Raw genomic sequence first — 18132 nt, 5'->3', positions numbered from 1 at the left:
GACGACATTTTTTTATTTTGACCCATCAGCGTTCTATTGAGTGGTTTCCTACCCTTGCCTTCCCCTAACGAATAATTTGAGAGCAAAACAAAAGCTGAGCTGAAATTACTCGTGGTAAGAAAACTTTATAGAACAAAAAGACACGCACAAGAAACTTAAAGTTATCAGTTCAAGTTGAGTATTATAGCGCTATTTCTGACATAACTATGTTGGTATTTCGAGGCAAAGCTTAATAACAGTCATAGTGCATATGGATTTTAGTCGCCCCTTACGACAGGCATACCTTACCGCGGGCAAATTTTAACCCCTGCCCGCTGGGGGAACTTAACGGGACATCGGATTTCGGCAACGCATAAGCATACCTTTAAAAATAACTTACTAAAACTGTAAATCGATTTCTAAAATAGTTTTTGAGTACAGCCTTCCAAAATGTAACCGCTCAGTTCAATCAACGGCATCGAAGCAGAATTTTTCAAATTTCCTGGAGTTATTACTCGGGAACAAATGATCCGATTACTATAAACTTTTTTCTGTATGTTTTGTATAAATTTATGTAGTTCTTCATAGAGTGACCTATCGGTCATTCATCTGATCAAAAATCAAATTGTTGCAGCCAAAAACGATCTTAATTTTGTGTAGAATTCAACATTTTTCTTAAACGCTACCATTTTGTAAATTTTTAATTTTTTTGTCGACCGTAGATCACTGTACGGAAAATATTTTGGTGAGATTTTTTTAGGTTTTTATCTACGTAGAAGGCCGAAATCAAAACAGCACATGTTCTTAGTGCCGTTGGATATCTCGTGATCTCGTGTAATCCAAAATCGGCGTTTTTAGGACGTCACAGTAGTTGTACCCTTAGTGGATACCTATTATGAAAAGTATCCACTATTAAGGAATAAAATATTTAATTTTAAGAAGCCTACCATTTAAGACACTTCTGTCGCTTTATAGGTACATGTAGATTTGCTCTCTTTAAAAAACTTTCACGATAGAGCAGGTGTAATTACTCTAAGTACACTTATTATCACCTAAGCAAATAATAAAATGTTCCATGACAATAACAGGTATATGAATAAATGTATATATGCATGTACCTGTGTATACATTGTTGTTAAATTAAACGGTTAATTGCGTATATTTTTTAGCTTTAATTTTTAATGAATTATTTGTTTTTCTTTCTTTGCGTCATTTATTACTTTTGAAAGTACAATAATTACAATGAATAAAAAAATAATAAAAATTTAATATATGAAAAAATAGGAAAAAAAACGTAAAAAATAATAAAATAGGAATATTATCTGTAAATAACTGACATGAAATGACGTGCTTACAAATTGACGAATCCAATTGGCGTTGTCATTTAGTTTACACTTAGCCGTTAAATTTCTGCAAATAACACCTATGTACAAATTATTTGTTTACTTAAGTAATTATGATGTTTAGAGTGCTGTTTTTGTGTTTTAATTTAATTTAATTATTTCTATATTGTTTCAGACAAATTATGACCTTTTCTCAAATCAGTTGTTTTAAAAATATTTTAATTAATTTTTCAACACACAACTCAATCTACATCCATTTGAAAGCTATACATATGTATATACATACCGTTTTACATACATATATATACATACATGTATGTGTGTTTTAAAGCTATATTATGGTTTATTTGTTGGTTCAAAAATCGGCACTTTTCAAAGTCCCCAACACCGTAATTAGTAAAGGTAAATATCGAGACAATACAAATATACAAACAATTGCGCACAACTTGATACACGCACACACAAACTCATCACATACGTACATAAAAATAGGCATTTATTGTTATTGTATGTACAGATGTGTGGGTATGCGTGCGAGTCAATACGTCAAAGCAGGCGACATCAAAGGTTATTTTGGCGGGGATGCACTGTGCACCAAATACATATTTTATTTTCATAGTTTTCTTTTAACGTTTTCCACTCATTTCACTTTTTTTCTCCATCTGCGATTGCAACTTTTTCGATCATTCGTGTAGCTAAAAATGAAAAAGTGTACAAAAAAAGGCCACAGCAAAGGTGCCGCTTTGAAGTTTTATGTTTTTAAGAGTGTGCTGTAATTCTTTCCGCACCTCTCTCGCTTTCAATCCCTCTCACTGTCCCTTTCTAACTTTGTTTTCTTTTGACTATTTGATGGCATATTAAGCGCAGCTCATTTCAGAAATCTTGAGATCTGAGGGAATTACACGCACACATTTGTTGATATAAGTTACACTTTACATATGTACATAATAGACAAGTATGTAATTAAAGCATCTCCGTGATTGAGAATAATTTGTTCTTCAATTATGAACCGTAATAATGTCTATAAAAAGGCGCCTGAAAAGATCGTACCAAAAGCATCAAATCCTGAAAGAAGCGTAAAACAAACGTTCCCCAGTTTGTCGGGTAGGTTTACGCAAATGAAGCGGCTCTAGTCTTATATCCGGATAAGGCGTGCCTAATAACAGTAGTCCTCCAAGCAATTCGGTTGATTTTTTTTCTGCAGAGAAAGAACAATCGACTCAGATAACATAATTGACTTTGTAGCTTAGTGTACCAACACACAGATCTCTTAACTGCCGACGATGTGTTCAAATTTTATGTTACCAAGAACCCAACAGCTCTCGTTGGTTTCATGAGGCTGATAAAAACAATTACAAGGGCTTTAAGCATGAATAAAGAAATACTTGTACTGAAAATGTATAGGTAACTGCATAAGCACGTAGTTTAATTATAAAGCGGAACTTTAACTTATTTCGGTTAAAACAAGCTAAGGAAGCTCTAGAACTGGAAGCGTCTATTGTAAAAATTCGCTTCTGGCGAGAATAGCGTACAAAGATTTAAAACTAGTAATAGAAGTATTAGAAAATAGTTCCGCCAAAAGAAAAGATTGTGATATAAAAAATTTAATTTTGTACCCTGGAAGATATTATTACCCCATTCGGTCAACTTGTCGTCCATGGTTTGCAACTTCGAATCACCTATAGTTCCCATGATCTGTTTATTCGACAAGGTATTCAATTTGCGGCTAAGGAGATATGCACATTAAACCTTTTAGGGGGCGGGACCACGCCCATTTTTTAAAAAACTTTTAAACTGCAGATGCCGCTTCCTAATGTGATCCTGTATACCAAATAACAGTCTTGTATCTTATTGTGTGTTATGCCAATTTATTTATTTTTGACAAATTGCGCTTTGTGGGCGTGCAAGTGGTCCGATTACGCCCATCTGCAATACCAACCGGTACCCCTTCTACGGTACCAAGAAACATGTGTACTAAGTTTCATAAAGATATCTCAATTTTTACTCAAGTTACGGCTTGCACAGACGGACGGACGGACATACAGTCACCCGGATTTTAACTCGTCTCTTCATCCTGATCATTAATATATATATAACCCTATATCTAACTCGATTAGTTTTAGGTGATACAAACAACCGTTAGGTGAACAAAACTCTTATACTCTGTTGCAACATGTTGCGAGAGTATAAAAATGTAATAGTGATCGCATCATTTGTATCCTGTAGCAAACTTGAAAATATAGTTTTGAAAAGAAGCGCATTTAAAGATAATTTTATTAAGCTGACTGGGCGGCTACACTTTAGAAAGCTGTAACTCAAAAACTATTTAAGATATCGGTTTATAATTTTAGTACCTAGTTTTTAAATGTATAATCTATCGAAATACGAAAAATCATTGCAATTAATTTTTTTCTGATATTTCAAAATATTTCATAATATCCCTTCGCCCTTCGTAGATAGCTCATAACTTGTTTGACCCTCTAATTTTAGGAAAACATAAAAAGCATCACCACTAGTTTTATGATGAAATAAAAGCTCAGATTGTGAACGAGAGCTAAAAGAAATAAAGTATAGAGTCATATATACTAGTTCCTTTGTTTATAAATATGGCAGATAACTAAACACATGATGGTCCGAAAACAGTTTGCAGGTTTATATTTGTTAGTAATTACGTAAATACATACTTATATTGAAGAAAATATAAGCTGTCTTCGATTCGCCAAGCGTTACTCGCCAGCGAATCGAACAAACTATACCAGATACTCAAACAAACGGACAGCACTTGTGGAGCAATTCTGCATTAACATGCCTTTTGATACACGCACAGTAGTGTTATGATTATTTCTTACGAGCAGCAGCGAGCAAAGAAATGGCGTATCGAAGACAGCTATAATTTCCTTTAGAGCTTTTTAAACTAACTTGCATACGAACCACCCATCTTAAGTAACAACAAACGATATTTCACAATATAATTGGTGTGATAATATGTAGTATCAGGCATGCAAAGTGACAAAAACGAAACTCTTCGAGTTTAAGAGATTATATAGTACACGTTTGCATAAGCATACACACATAAATAAATGGATTTGTACATATGTATGTATATACACATATAATATAATGTGATGTTGATGCTTTATGCGCTTTATATATGGATATGTACATATTTGCATAGAGCAAAAGAAGTTATGAACTTTTATCACAGGAAGTCCGTAGAGACTTTTGGTGGGGTGGACACAGAGTGCAAGGCACAATCTCTATACGAGTATGTATATCAGTTTACATATAATAAATTATTAAGTATGTATATGTAAATATATTTATAACACAACAACAGTTGTTTATTGTTAATATATATGTGTATCATAAATAATAATTTTTCGTAGTTTTTTTATTAAATTTATTATACTACGCCATTGATGAATGAGCTTGGGCTTTACCAGAAGACTTTGTTTATGTACCACGCATATATTTATTTGTTCATATTTACAGACATGTATCTTGCATTTTTTGTAAATAAAATTTACTGAGCCATAGCTCATTGATAATTGATCACAGGTCGTCGCTTAAAAATAAGAAATTATTGCACTAAATTTATCTTCACTTTTTCATTGACTTATGCAAAGTAATATAAATTTTATCTGCAATTATTTTTAGTGAAAACAAGAAAAAATGTTGACTTCGGCTACACCAAAGTTATAATACCCTTCAGAACTGCAATTATTATAGCATATAAGTGTATAAAAAGATCTTTATCTTGATTTCGATCGGTCAGTTTGTATGGCAGCTATATCCTATAGTAGTCTGATATCGGCAGTTCTGACAAATGAGCAGCTTCTTGGGAAGAACGCAAGGTGTGCAAAATTTCAAATCGATATCTCAAAAACTGAGGGACTAGTTCGCGTACATACAGACAGACGAAAGTGGCTAAATTGTGAAATTGTGTTGCTCTCTTACCTATTATGTGTCGCGATTTTTAGGGAAATATGATATGGAAAAAATCGATGATTAAAAGAAACCGTCCCGGATATTGCCGGTACAAATATGGTCACCTAACGTTAAACGCTTTTTGTATTATATTTGAAATTGTTTATGCCAGTCTATGTTATTTATACCAGTTGTTTATTCGATACGCTACTTCCCAATGCAATTTCTTAAATCGTGGAATCGAACATACAAATGCTTTATTCAAAGTTAACACACAAAGCTACAACATTCGCTAAGCCTAGCATGATAAAACTAATCTGCATACCGTTATCAAATACCACCAAGTTGTTATAAAAAACTATTCATGTATGTATATATGTGTATAAATGTATAATTTATTCGCTGCTATTTGGGTAAAGTATTCTGGAGATTGATCAGCAGAAGTAAAAAGTTGAAAAATAGCGAATGACTGATCTTTGTTTAATTTATTATTCACATAATAAATGAACTTGGCTTACATATGTACATGTATCTACATATGTTCGCGTTCGGAGGATAAAAGAAGAGATTCTATAAAAGAATTTATTGCTATGACGTATGTATCAGTGTCTACATAAGTATGTATATATAATTTTCTATATATCTAGGTAATTTTATGTAGAATGTACAATTTTACTCATACATTCTACAGTACATATACATGTAGGTCCATATATAATTGTTTTCTCAGCAATGCGGTGTTGTTGCTAAGTACTACAATATATGACCTTTTGGACGGTTCTAGGATTTGTGGTTTTGGTTTTTCGAAATTTTCGAAGTTTATATGAAATAGTTGAGCGCCGTCTTACCGATTCTATATAACTGATAATATATAAACTGATATTTTTCGTTAGGATATTTTACTAAATGTAGAATGGCTTTAAAAACAATTTGTTTTCGTTATACATATTGTATCATACAGGGAAATGTTTTTGCTTACAAAACACGACATTTATTATTTTTTCTTTCATAAAAACTTTTGCTTAAACTAAGAGGTAGGTAGGTAGGTAGAGTGGCTGTCCAATGACGCACCTAGGCCTATAGGAGGCCCATTGTGATTTAAACTAAGAAAAATACATGAAAAATGTTGTGCAGGTTCTTCTATACTATCATTATAATTGGATATACGAATTTTACTTAAGGCTATCAGAACTACTTCTTCTGGTATAATGTTGAGATCGTTGAATGAACACACTTATGATGTTCTGAAGAATATATGGAAGTAGAAAGAACCGATTGTAATATGTGCCGACCTAACTTATACTCCATCACTTAAACAACTCTACGACGATGCTTCACGATTAGGATATTCAACCGTCGTTTATTTACCAACCGATAGTTTGATAAATATTTTAAATTAATATAGGATGTTTAATCTTCTCTAAAGGATCTACGTAAAATACAGAGCAGACCAGAAGTTCCTTTACACCACAATTGGTCGTTGCATTGAGAAAATACGGTAAAGTGGATCAGAAAGACAACGAAAGGTAAGAATAATCAAAGGAAATTCACTAGGGACCATTCAATAGTTATACCGATATTTTGAGTGAAATTAAAGTTTGATTTAATTTAAGATTCAGAATGGAATCATAAGGAAACATGTCCAAAATAAATTTTTTACGGAACTTCAAGAAATCTCGAAAACGTGGAGCCTATAGAGTGTTTGTTCGGAAACAAACAACATTGTATTCGAAAGCAGTTCAAACCCGCATTATTTAAAAGTATTTAAATGAAGCCTTAATATCTTGCTCACGGGCTCCACTTTGCTAACGCAAAGTAATGGAGGTTCAATTACTTCATCAACACTTTTTTCTCGGATCAGGAACTCTTCAAAATCGAGGTGATTAGTTAAGTTTTCAATGCTGCCATTTTGTCAATTCTTGATTGTTTTCGACTGTAGCTCATTGTAGGGACAATATCTACTAGACATTTTTTTTTTTAAGTTTTATCCATGGAGAAGACCAGAATTAATGCAGCAGTGGCGTATATTTTTTTAGCGCCGTCGGAGATCACTTGTAACTCAAAAAATATTTCTTTTATTCTTCAAAAATTGTACTATGATTCTTGAAATTCATATAATTATATAAACTTTCAAAAACTCAATTCATTTTATTTCACAAAACGCGCCTTTTTTAGGCTTCAACAATAGGAGTGCCTCTTAACCCATATTAACTGTATGAACAGCGTCAACAAGTGTTTCTAAATTTGTTCCATATTATAATAGACTACATTTGAATTATTTGATTCCACTTTATAATATCCCACAAAAAATTATGCTATATTTGCCCACACTCTATACTGAGGATCTAACAGAAATTTAAAAATTTTCGTCCGAAACTTAGTACACATAATGTTCGAATATATTTTTATTCAAACTACAATGATTGTTTTTTTATTTATTTTGTAAATGATTCAAGCATAAACTATTTAAATACAGAAATAAATTGTCGGATGTGACTGTTCGATTCCTTTCACAATTATTTCATTCATTCAGCATTGCAAATCACAAATTGCAACGACTATACCTACATCTAATATCTTGCACCAAGACACCCCCCTTGGCTAACAATATCAGACAACAGCAGACAGTCAGTTAGTGCGACTAGTGCATACGCAAATATTGTTAAATATGTGCATAATTATATACATATATACTCACAAATGTGTCGGTACACACCTTGCTATCTAAACCCTTCAAATATACGTCGGTTGTGGTGTCGCTGATATGTCTGAGAGCTGTCAGGCGACTTGACTACTGAACTGATTTTCCCGCACTTGACTTGTACGTGGTCTGCAAATATGTACGTATTTCCTCTATATTTCATTTATAAATACGTAAAATCTATTGAAATATAGGAGAAAATGCTCATTTTTATACCCAGTACGCATACATATAGAAATACAACAGGTTCCTTGGATTTTCAATGATATAAAATGAACTTTCCTTGCTTAGAAGTAATATTGAAATTCTTGAATGTATTTTTACGGAAGTAACTTTAAACGCATAGAACTCGCACGCGGTAAATATCAGTAGTCATATACCACAAATTGGAAGGAAAGTACTCAGCAAGATCAATGATAATGTCTGATATGGGATCTCTTCACTTTTGGCAGGTTCTGAATTCTTTATTAAAACTCGTCTTGTCAGAAAATGTTATCAACGAAAGAGCACGACTACTTAAACCGACTGAGTCTTGTATATATCCAAATGATGTGGACACCATTTAACCCCAAGCGAGTTGATTTAGCAAACTTCTACCAGAGTACAAACAGATTTACTTCACCGTGGGTTTAATATAAATCATAGTAGAGAAAATGTAAATTTAAGAACTGTATACCACAGATATAGATTAATATCTGTAAATTTGTAGTTGACTCTGTACCAAGGTCGTTCAAGCTGGATTAATCTCTCAATTATAGATTAGAGCTACAGGTCTAAGTAAGTACAAAATAGAGTTTTAATATAAGCTTTTAGAAGTCTGAACTTCTGCTTTAAAGCTACTGCCATTCTAGAGAGATATTTAGTATTAAACCCTCTAAGAGATTTATATTCAATGGAAGAAGGATATCGTATCCTAACATTACAATTTGATTCGATTGAGTTAAAAACCCAGCAAAATTAAGTTATCCTAAAGGAGAGGTTTATACCTAAATTTAATTCGATCAAATACAAAATTCCAATTAAGTTAACCTGAAAAGGTACAATGGAACTAAAAAATAATCTGCAACTTTAATGATTGATCGCATACCCTCTTTCCCTCTCTGTTCAAAAAAAACTTCCAAAACGGTCCAAATAAGCAGTTTGTACAATTTTATAACTTTGTCCTTACTGTTCAGCACGTTTTATACACAAAAAAAATCACTAATATTCATCGGTTGAAAGAAGATTTTTCTCGTCCATTCGTTTACTGGGTGTGTAAGCATTATTGCGCTCTTATTTACATACAAATATATATATATATATATCATATTTACATATAAATATATAAATAAAGAAAGATCATTTAATCAACGAATGTTCAGATTTTTTTTACAATGTATTTTTACAGTGTTGTGAAGTGTCTCAAGTGATCCTCAAATGATCGGTTGGGCGGCCGAACTCATATACACACGAATTGCGAATAGTTTGTATGCATTGCCATTCGCATTATTATGAAAGTGACTGAATTGTCAACAATGGCGTGGGCTTGCGGTCAGACGATTTCAAAATTGGCATGATTTGGCAGCATTCTAAGATTTGCACGATCGCTTGCATTCACACTACTAAAAACATATCTCACTACACATATATGTACTTATGTGTATATGAAAAAGTATATTATATATTTAACAGACCCATTCATTCCGAATTATTTATAGCAAATTAATTAAGTTTCATGTAAGCAATTACATATTTAAAATGCATATTATTGTGACACTTGTACACATACATTTGGCGTATACTGTTGTTACGCTCAATTATTTAATGTGAACTCTTCTAGTTAATGCAGCGTATACAAATTATAAATATTCAAAATGGAGTGTGGGCGGTGGTGCCAATGAATCGCATTGAAGTGTGAAAAATGAGCGAATGCAATTCAGGCCTAAAATGAATGCGTATATTGGCGCACACTGTACATAGTATATGTTAAAGTCATAAAAATAGGTATATACAGATATCGTATCTGTTTTTAAGAAAAGTAAACTATATACTTAGGAAAACTTTGTAAAAAAGTTTTAAAGCATATTAATTTTTTCACGTTGCTTTTTTTTTGGAGCGGCCGAAAACATAAAAAAAAAACCAAAAATTTAAGAAATGGTACCGACATGATAGTTATTGGCTTCCAGGTCCGTCTCGGTTCCGTAGAATTCAAATTTCCTTTTTTTACAAGTGAAAAATTTGTATAGTATTCGTTTATTGCTTTACTAGTAGTCGAAATTGAATTCTCTTCACGAACGGATAAGTTAAAGAGCATGCCACTAAATGTTATATCCCACATTAGTTGATCTGCGTTAGAGTATCGACAATTCGATTTGCGAAATCAAAATAATTGATTCTCAGGCCCGTTTCACATTCAGAATCTAAAAGCTCAAAAAATTCAATTGCTAATGCTTTTGGGATGGGAAATCGAATATATCCATTTATTTCGATTTCGAAAAATTTGACGACTATAATTTTAGCAAGCAATTTTTTTCATAAAAAATTCGTTTTACGTGTTTTGCGTGATCAGAACCTCCTGGAATACTCCATTTGATAGATAATAACATTAGAAGCATTCCGCAAAAAGGAAAATAAATTTAAACAATTATGATCTCTCGAAGAATTGAGAGATATTCGTTCGAAAGATTTTATTCATGGGTGTGTTTTTTTCTAACTAAAACTGGAACTGAACAGTCCACTTAAAATCTTTCTACTGTATAGTGAATAAGCAACTGCGAATTACAGCCTCTCTACAACGATGATTTTGGGAACAGTTAGTTCGCAGAGACTTTGAAAGGAAGTCGTCATCATGACGCCTTAGTGCTTGACGTGAAAAATTCATAAATGCAGAAAAAGAAGAGATGGATGCTTGTCAGTTAATATCAAATTTTCGGACATGACACTTCGGCGTCGACATAAATTCGAAACGAAGAAAAATCTTGCTGTTTTAATGATGAAACCTTGGTAGTCTCTGGACGCACCATATCCATGCATGAATTTTTTGTGAACACGACTGAAGGTGCACTACAGTGTTGGGGTGTAAATTAATACAAATGTATGTACATGAGTATGTATATGCTGGTAAATTACGTACCTTCTTATGTTTATTTTCTTGTTCTATACGGTTCCTTATATAAACGAGCATACATACATATGTACATATCTCGATATGGTAGCACGATATCGATTTCCCAACAAAAACAGAAGTGTCTCACCAGGAACATTAAAGTCAATCTGACATTACACTGCCAAACGAAACAAGTGATCGTCAGGGGAAACCATACATAACATGCGGTTGAAAAAATAGTTTAAAAAAAAGCCAGGGGCAGTGCACAAAAAGAAAGGTCTCCACATATGTACCGGTTTTTTACCGTTACGAGCAAGTGCATGCATTTTAACCCCTATCACAGGTTCTGCCACAAAAAGGAAAACTCATTTTTGTTGTCGGCTATATGTGTATGATCGTACACCGATCAGAATACACGATCAGTTTGTGATCTGCAAAAATACTGAGCAACATAATAAATATAAAGACAAATTGTTTACACAACTCAAAAAACACCGAGAGAAGGGTACCTACACGTACGTACACTTACACATTATTAACCGTTGTATTGAAGATCGTTAAAATTGAATTCAATCTGATTTTGTCACCAACCGACTGACTGGCATTTTGCCCTAATGGCCTCCATTGTGCGAAAATGTATGTATACATTTATGTATGTAATACACATACATATGTATATGCAATTGTTTTAGAGGTTGTTCTTTTCGGTTACCAGCCTGCTAACTTCTCCCATTGTCATTCTCACTTCATGTATATAAACATACATAGGTACATATGTATATATGTATGTATGTATGTGTGTATATATGTCATTTAAAACTAAAATAATTCGGGCACATCTCTTCGCTTTTGTTGTTGGCCACCCTCGTACGTTAAGTTTCGAAAATTGGAATGTTTCTTCGATAACTCTTGTTAACTTCCATGGAAAAGAAATTATGCAGTCATACATGTGCATACATATGTATGTAACATATACACAGTTGTATATAGACTTACTAATGAGACACTGCTTGTACCGATAAGGTTAGGCCCAATGTTATACGCAAGTTTTTGGTATACAATGCAATGTTGGTGTTGTTGTCGATATGAGCGCTACTATGTTTGAACGTTCCTGTTTCACAGTAAATACATAAGTACATTTAAACACGCATGTTGCCATACATAAATGGCCTTGAAACGTCAGCTTGCAGAGTTCTGAAGTGATTACGGCCGCTTCGAAGGGGTCTTCTTTCGGTGATAAGAAGTCTTTTGCATTGCGAAATCTGTTAGCAATCAGCCTAACAAGTTGTAATTACCTTGAGAAGGTAAAGGGGTACATACCTTAGTAATTTAACCTTGGACTATGTTCATAGTCACTTCAATTTATTTAAAAACTGTTATTTTATCTAAAAATATCGAGTAACTTTTTGTCTATATAGAACTTCATCTGAATCCCGGTTATTTCAATATTTTATTATGCCCACTCGGGTAAAGAACTTACACTGAGTTAATCTCTCTCGCTTCCGGGACCACTCAACGTCGGACCATTATAGCATATAACTGAACAATTTAAATCAAGTTCTTGTGTGACAAGATATCTTCACGAAATTTGGCATAGTTTATTGTCCAAGGTAATGCTACAATTTCCGAATATATTGTTCAGATCGGACCAATATAGCATATAGCTGCTATACAAACTTATCGATCAAAATCAAGATAAAGATGTTTTTAAACCCTTAGATGCTGTAAGAAATGCACCTGTGGAGCGTATTATAACTTCGGTACAGCCCAAGTTAAGGGGCTACATAGGTTTCACGATTTCAAAAAAAATGTGTTTTTTATAGTCTTAATTCAATAACATCTCTAGAATATTGTCCTAAATTCTTAAGTTGATCTGAGTAATGGTTTTGGACACTGGTTTTGGACTGTCGGAAATGACGTCGGTTTGAATAATTTTCTTCGAAAATTTCAGAAAACCTTTGTAAATTATGTATCGTTGGAATAATAAAAAGTATAACGGTTTTTCTTGCTTTTTTTACTATAAGTATTAACAAATGACAGAAATCAAACTTCATTGGATTTTTTTCTCCTAAAGCGAGTTATAACTATTTTCTTCTCGTTTTGGTCGAGTTGTGCTTCAGTTCTAATTTTAAGTATTTTCTTTTTCAAATTCAATTCAATTTCAACCTGACCTAAATGTTCCCAAAGTGTTCCAGTTTAAATAACTTTTCCACTAGTTCGATTTCTGGTACGAAAAGGCTGATGCGAGCATAAACTTGAGCACGACTGATTAATTTCATATGGTGAACAAAATTTATTTATATACAGACATGTGTACTGTGTACTGTATAACCCTGAGGTGTGCACATCTGTTGCGTTGCATAGTTTGACGATTGATTTGATAATGTTACAGATACATAAGTATTATTACGAACACTTTCGACTTAATTGCCGACAGAAGAGTAGTGAAATGATGTGCTACAGTGTTCTGCTAGTGGAAATTAGGTGCTGAGTAGTGAGGTGTTGATATTGTTCGAAAGCAATTAGTAATGAGTGACAAAAAATATGTTCTGATAAAAGCGAAATTTTGCAATAACATTGGCAAGACAAATTTATTAATTTTCATACGAAAAACAAAAAAATATTTACACAGTACACGAAAAGACCGACCGACTTTGAAATTTTATATTTAATACTTACTTACTTCACAAATTTTAGCAGGGCGTTCGTCCCATACTTTTGAATAATTTATTTTTAATTTTAACATTTTTGAAAATTACTTCAAAAATTAAATACATCAAACAAAATAAATTTAATTTAATTATTTGCTACTTAACTATTAACAATTATCTTTCTATTCTGTTGAAAAAAACTATCTTTTCAATGGATATAACTATTATTATTTCACTATAGAAAGATATAATAAATACATAGGTATATGTATGTATACTTAGAACAAATAATTATAAATTTTTCAAATCGCTTAAAATTTATTTAATTAAAAAAATTGCATTTGGAAAATTTTCCATCAAAACTAGCAGAGCAAGGTTTCGATCCTCGGACCTCTGGGTTATGGGCCCAGCACGCTTCCACTGCGCCACTCTGCTTACAAATACCTATTACTACTCGCTTAGTTAGCCTTTGCTTGCTTTCGCTTACATTCGCTAACTTCTCGCAGTGTCTGGTCTAACATTTTAACACATTTCTATAAAATTTTAACCAGTTTTTAGTATTCTTTGTTTGCATTTCGTATAATACGAGACGATTCTGAATTTTCGATAAATCTTTAGGTTGACAAGATGTAAACAATAGTTCGATATGATTAGAAAATGAATCGAGAATAGCAAGAGAATCAAAACTTAAGTTAATCTAAATGAAACTCTGACAAATAACGCTTTTGCGGAGTCTATAAGCATATTTTTATGAGTGTTTTGCAAAAGAATGCTGAATTTACCTAAATAGAAACTCAACCCTTTAAATTAACCCACTTATTTAAGCGAGTGTTCTATTGCCGCTCGCTTATATTAAAATGATATTAATGTACATATGTAGGGTGAGTAAAACGGACTTATATTCGAAAAAAGACAACCGCTTCTGCAGAACTGTTTGAAAATTTAATGTTGGGGGAATGCTGGAAGCATTATATATACTTGTACATACATACATATTTCAACAGTTTAGAGAAATAGAGTTAACTCTAGTTTTAAATAAAAGCGATTACATTTTACTTATATTTGATTGAAGAGTGTGAAAAAAGCAAGAAATAACCAATCTGGTGTATCTTTTCAAAGGCGATAAAAATTAAGAGCGTTTTCTCAGGGTTGGCTTTAAGTACGTGTATACATAAGTATATAAAATAGGACCTTTTCAATTTCATATGAATAACCTCATACACTCAACCAAGTCTTTCGACATTCGAGATCCGCTAGTATATACATATAGCCATATTTTAGTTTGTACATATATATATATAATATGTTCTTACAAAACTTAGATAAGCTTACATATATAATATAATATTATCAGCAAACCATTTGGAAAATAATGCTTTTTGTTTTGCTTAGAAATTTAGAATTCTTGGGTTTTCTATATATATATATTTACATACGTACATATGTATGTATAAAGTGATAACAATTATGTGACCGACTGAATTAAGTACACAAATATTGAATTGCTTATGCGATATTATATGTTGAATATTCGAATATAACAAAATGTTAAAACCGTTCATGACCCAATAATCGCAGCTGGCTGAAAACAATCTGCGTTTTAGAAACAAAAATTAACTGAAACACTGAGAGAGGCTTAAAGCTGTGTAAGCGAGGCCGAGCGGTTTTGATAATTACAATTCAAGTTTCTTTTGAGACCTTCCTTTTTGAGGCATAATCTATTTTTTTGTAAAGTGAAGTTCATCGAATCAAATATAGAGTTCTCTCTCTATATCTATTCGAGAGAGGATCTTGAAGTCATCTAAGAACCTATATTCTAGGTATAATTGTGATTAAGGTAACAATAAAAATTGAACAAGCTGCGAACCTCGGTAATTAAATATTTATTTATTTTTGGCTCAGAGTATGACAATCCGAAAATTTTCATTATGACTAAGCAGTTCACATAGTAGATACTACGAGTTCGATACCTTTTAATTTAATGACAAATACATATACATATATACCGATACATATTATTTGTACACACACCCATCTGTATTTGCGAGTAATTAAAAAGCGCGGCGAAAATATTGTATTGTGGTTTTGTTTGATAAGCAATCAAATTATTGACAGCAATTAAACACACGTGCCAATAGATAAATTCGTATCTATAACCCTGGTCATGAATAATATATAACTGTATATACGAGGTGTGTTCAAAGAAAAAGGTGAATTTAGATTATTTTTTTGAAAAGTTCTTATTTATTCATCAAAATCTATTTTGTCCCCTTCAAAGTAATCCCCTCAAATATAATGCATTTGTGCTTACGCTTTTTCCAAACCTCGAAGCAATTCTGAAATGTCTTACTATTTTCCTAACCTAATCTTTTATGACCATTCAACTATCCACTCATATTCAAAACATCCATTGGAGACTAAACAACAAAATTAGTATTGAAGTCTTTGCAGCTAATGAAAATTACGCGAATAGCATTAAAAGAGCTGAATTCCGAGGGCAAATTACTTATTCTTCTCTTATAAAAGAGTAACTGACCTCTCTTACCACTAAGCGATCATTTTTCCGAATGAGCAAGATAAAGGAATTTCTCCTAAGGAACCACACGGATCCGATTGATTAGCTTATTTATGCTTGCCATTTTAGGAGGTTCTTGGAATATGCTATTTTCAGGCGAGTTCTCAATCTCTAAAATCTTTAAATTACATATTTCCTCGCATTATCTAGGATATAATATGTATATTTTGGGCACTGAGCTTTTAAGGGCCATTACCGAGAATATTTATAATTCATTATCACATAAAATATATACATATATAAACGATCGGCGAACAAGTCACACATTTTTTCAGATGTCGATCTGAAATTATGCACCCGTCCGCCGATATCGAACTATTATAGCATATAGCCATACAAACATGAACGGATAATCTATTCCATGATTATTGTCCCAGGCAACGGTACAAAATCCGAAGAAAATGTACAGAACGGGTCACAGTAGCATATAGCTGCCATATAAACTGACCGATCAAAATCAAGAGCTTGAATTTTTTATTATCTTACGAGACATCTTCATCAAATTTGGCATGGATTATTGTGTAAGGCAACAGTGTAATCTCCCAAAAAGTTATAAAGATCGGATCCCTAAAGGATACCTATAACTGGCATACAAACTGGACGGTCAAAATCAAATTCTTGTATATAATCTTTTGTATTTATAGAGGGTGTATTTGTGTTTTACTTCGCGAATCATCTTATCATTTCAAAAAATCCTGTTTCTTGAATCAAAACGAATTTACGCAATGACGTTCCGATGAACTCGTATTCACCATGCTTGTAACTAAAATGGGTTAAAAAGTTGACTGAAAGCTGTGCTACTCCTTTTACACATTTCCTACTTTCTGTAGTTTGCCTTTCCATTCCACTTCTCCTAACATAACTTTATGCCTGTGGGCACTTAACTGTTTCTGGATAACCAAATTAATTACAACTCTAAATTAGTTGCTTTATCTCGATTGGATTCTAGTGAGCGCACTAAAACGAACACACACTTATACAAGCATATTTGTATGTATTTATGGCTTAAGTATGCATATCCCGATGATCTGATCTGTAAGCAAGTCGCGCAGGTAGTTTTCAGTTGATCTAAACATAAACCTGATTTGATATAAACTTTTTTCACTCTAAATACGAGTATATTAGCCGGCCGTTAATCAAGCACAGAGCAACTAGAAGCAAAGGTCAGTGTGTATAATTAAATAATGCATGGCAGAGAGGGAAGCAACAAACGTATGGAGCGTAAACGGTGGTAGAGCGCGAGGGAGATGCGCATGCGCAGCAATCATGTGTGTGGAAAACAAGAAAAAACTTACAAATCCAACCGAAATGTGTAGGAAATAAAATTTAATTCAACAAAACGATTTAACACAACACACACCACAAAAGGGACGAATACAAAGGGAGCAGTGTAATATACGAACCGATCATGGTAATGCTAATGATGATTATAACATGGCTAACATGTAAACGTTGATGTAAGCGCCACTGCACTGCGCGGACATAGGAACCGATTCATAAATAAAAATCAAGATTAAAAAAAATCAAGAAACAAGAATTAAAATGTAAAAAAGACGAACTGGACCCTAACATTAGCACTTTAGTTATGCCACAAAACAATTATAAACTACTGAAGTGATGGGCGAACATTTGAATGCACTTGGACATTTGCCGCGATCATAAATTCACTGCAGCAGTGTGAAGCGAGAGGAGCAGCAGCAGTAGCAGTGAAGACAGCAAGATCACTGCTGGCAAACTGTTGACGCTGATTTTCGGTGATATCGTACAGCTGCTGTTGGCTGGCATGCACTTGATGCGATCAACAAACTGCCAGCAGAATTACCTAAACACACTAACACATAGGAACAACGAGAATCCAGCTGTATGTGAGT

The 18132-nt window shown here is 33.1% G+C and overlaps 1 protein-coding gene and 1 non-coding gene across 3 annotated transcripts in view; both read right to left on the bottom strand.

Annotated features, from left to right (window-relative positions):
* Positions 1-18132, bottom strand: part of pnt (ETS transcription factor pointed) — a 209215-nt gene that overhangs the window by 185966 nt on the left and 5117 nt on the right. The gene's annotated exons all lie outside the window — the stretch shown is intronic.
* TRNAM-CAU (transfer RNA methionine (anticodon CAU)) lies at positions 14050-14121 on the bottom strand. Its single transcript has one exon. It is a non-coding gene; the product is annotated as a tRNA-Met (tRNA).

The sequence above is a fragment of the Bactrocera oleae genome, chromosome 2, assembly GCF_042242935.1.
Source record: "Bactrocera oleae isolate idBacOlea1 chromosome 2, idBacOlea1, whole genome shotgun sequence".
In the NCBI taxonomy this organism is placed as follows: domain Eukaryota; kingdom Metazoa; phylum Arthropoda; class Insecta; order Diptera; family Tephritidae; genus Bactrocera; species Bactrocera oleae.
Note: the sequence above shows the minus strand (reverse complement) of the source record. Positions and strands in the feature narration are given on the sequence as shown.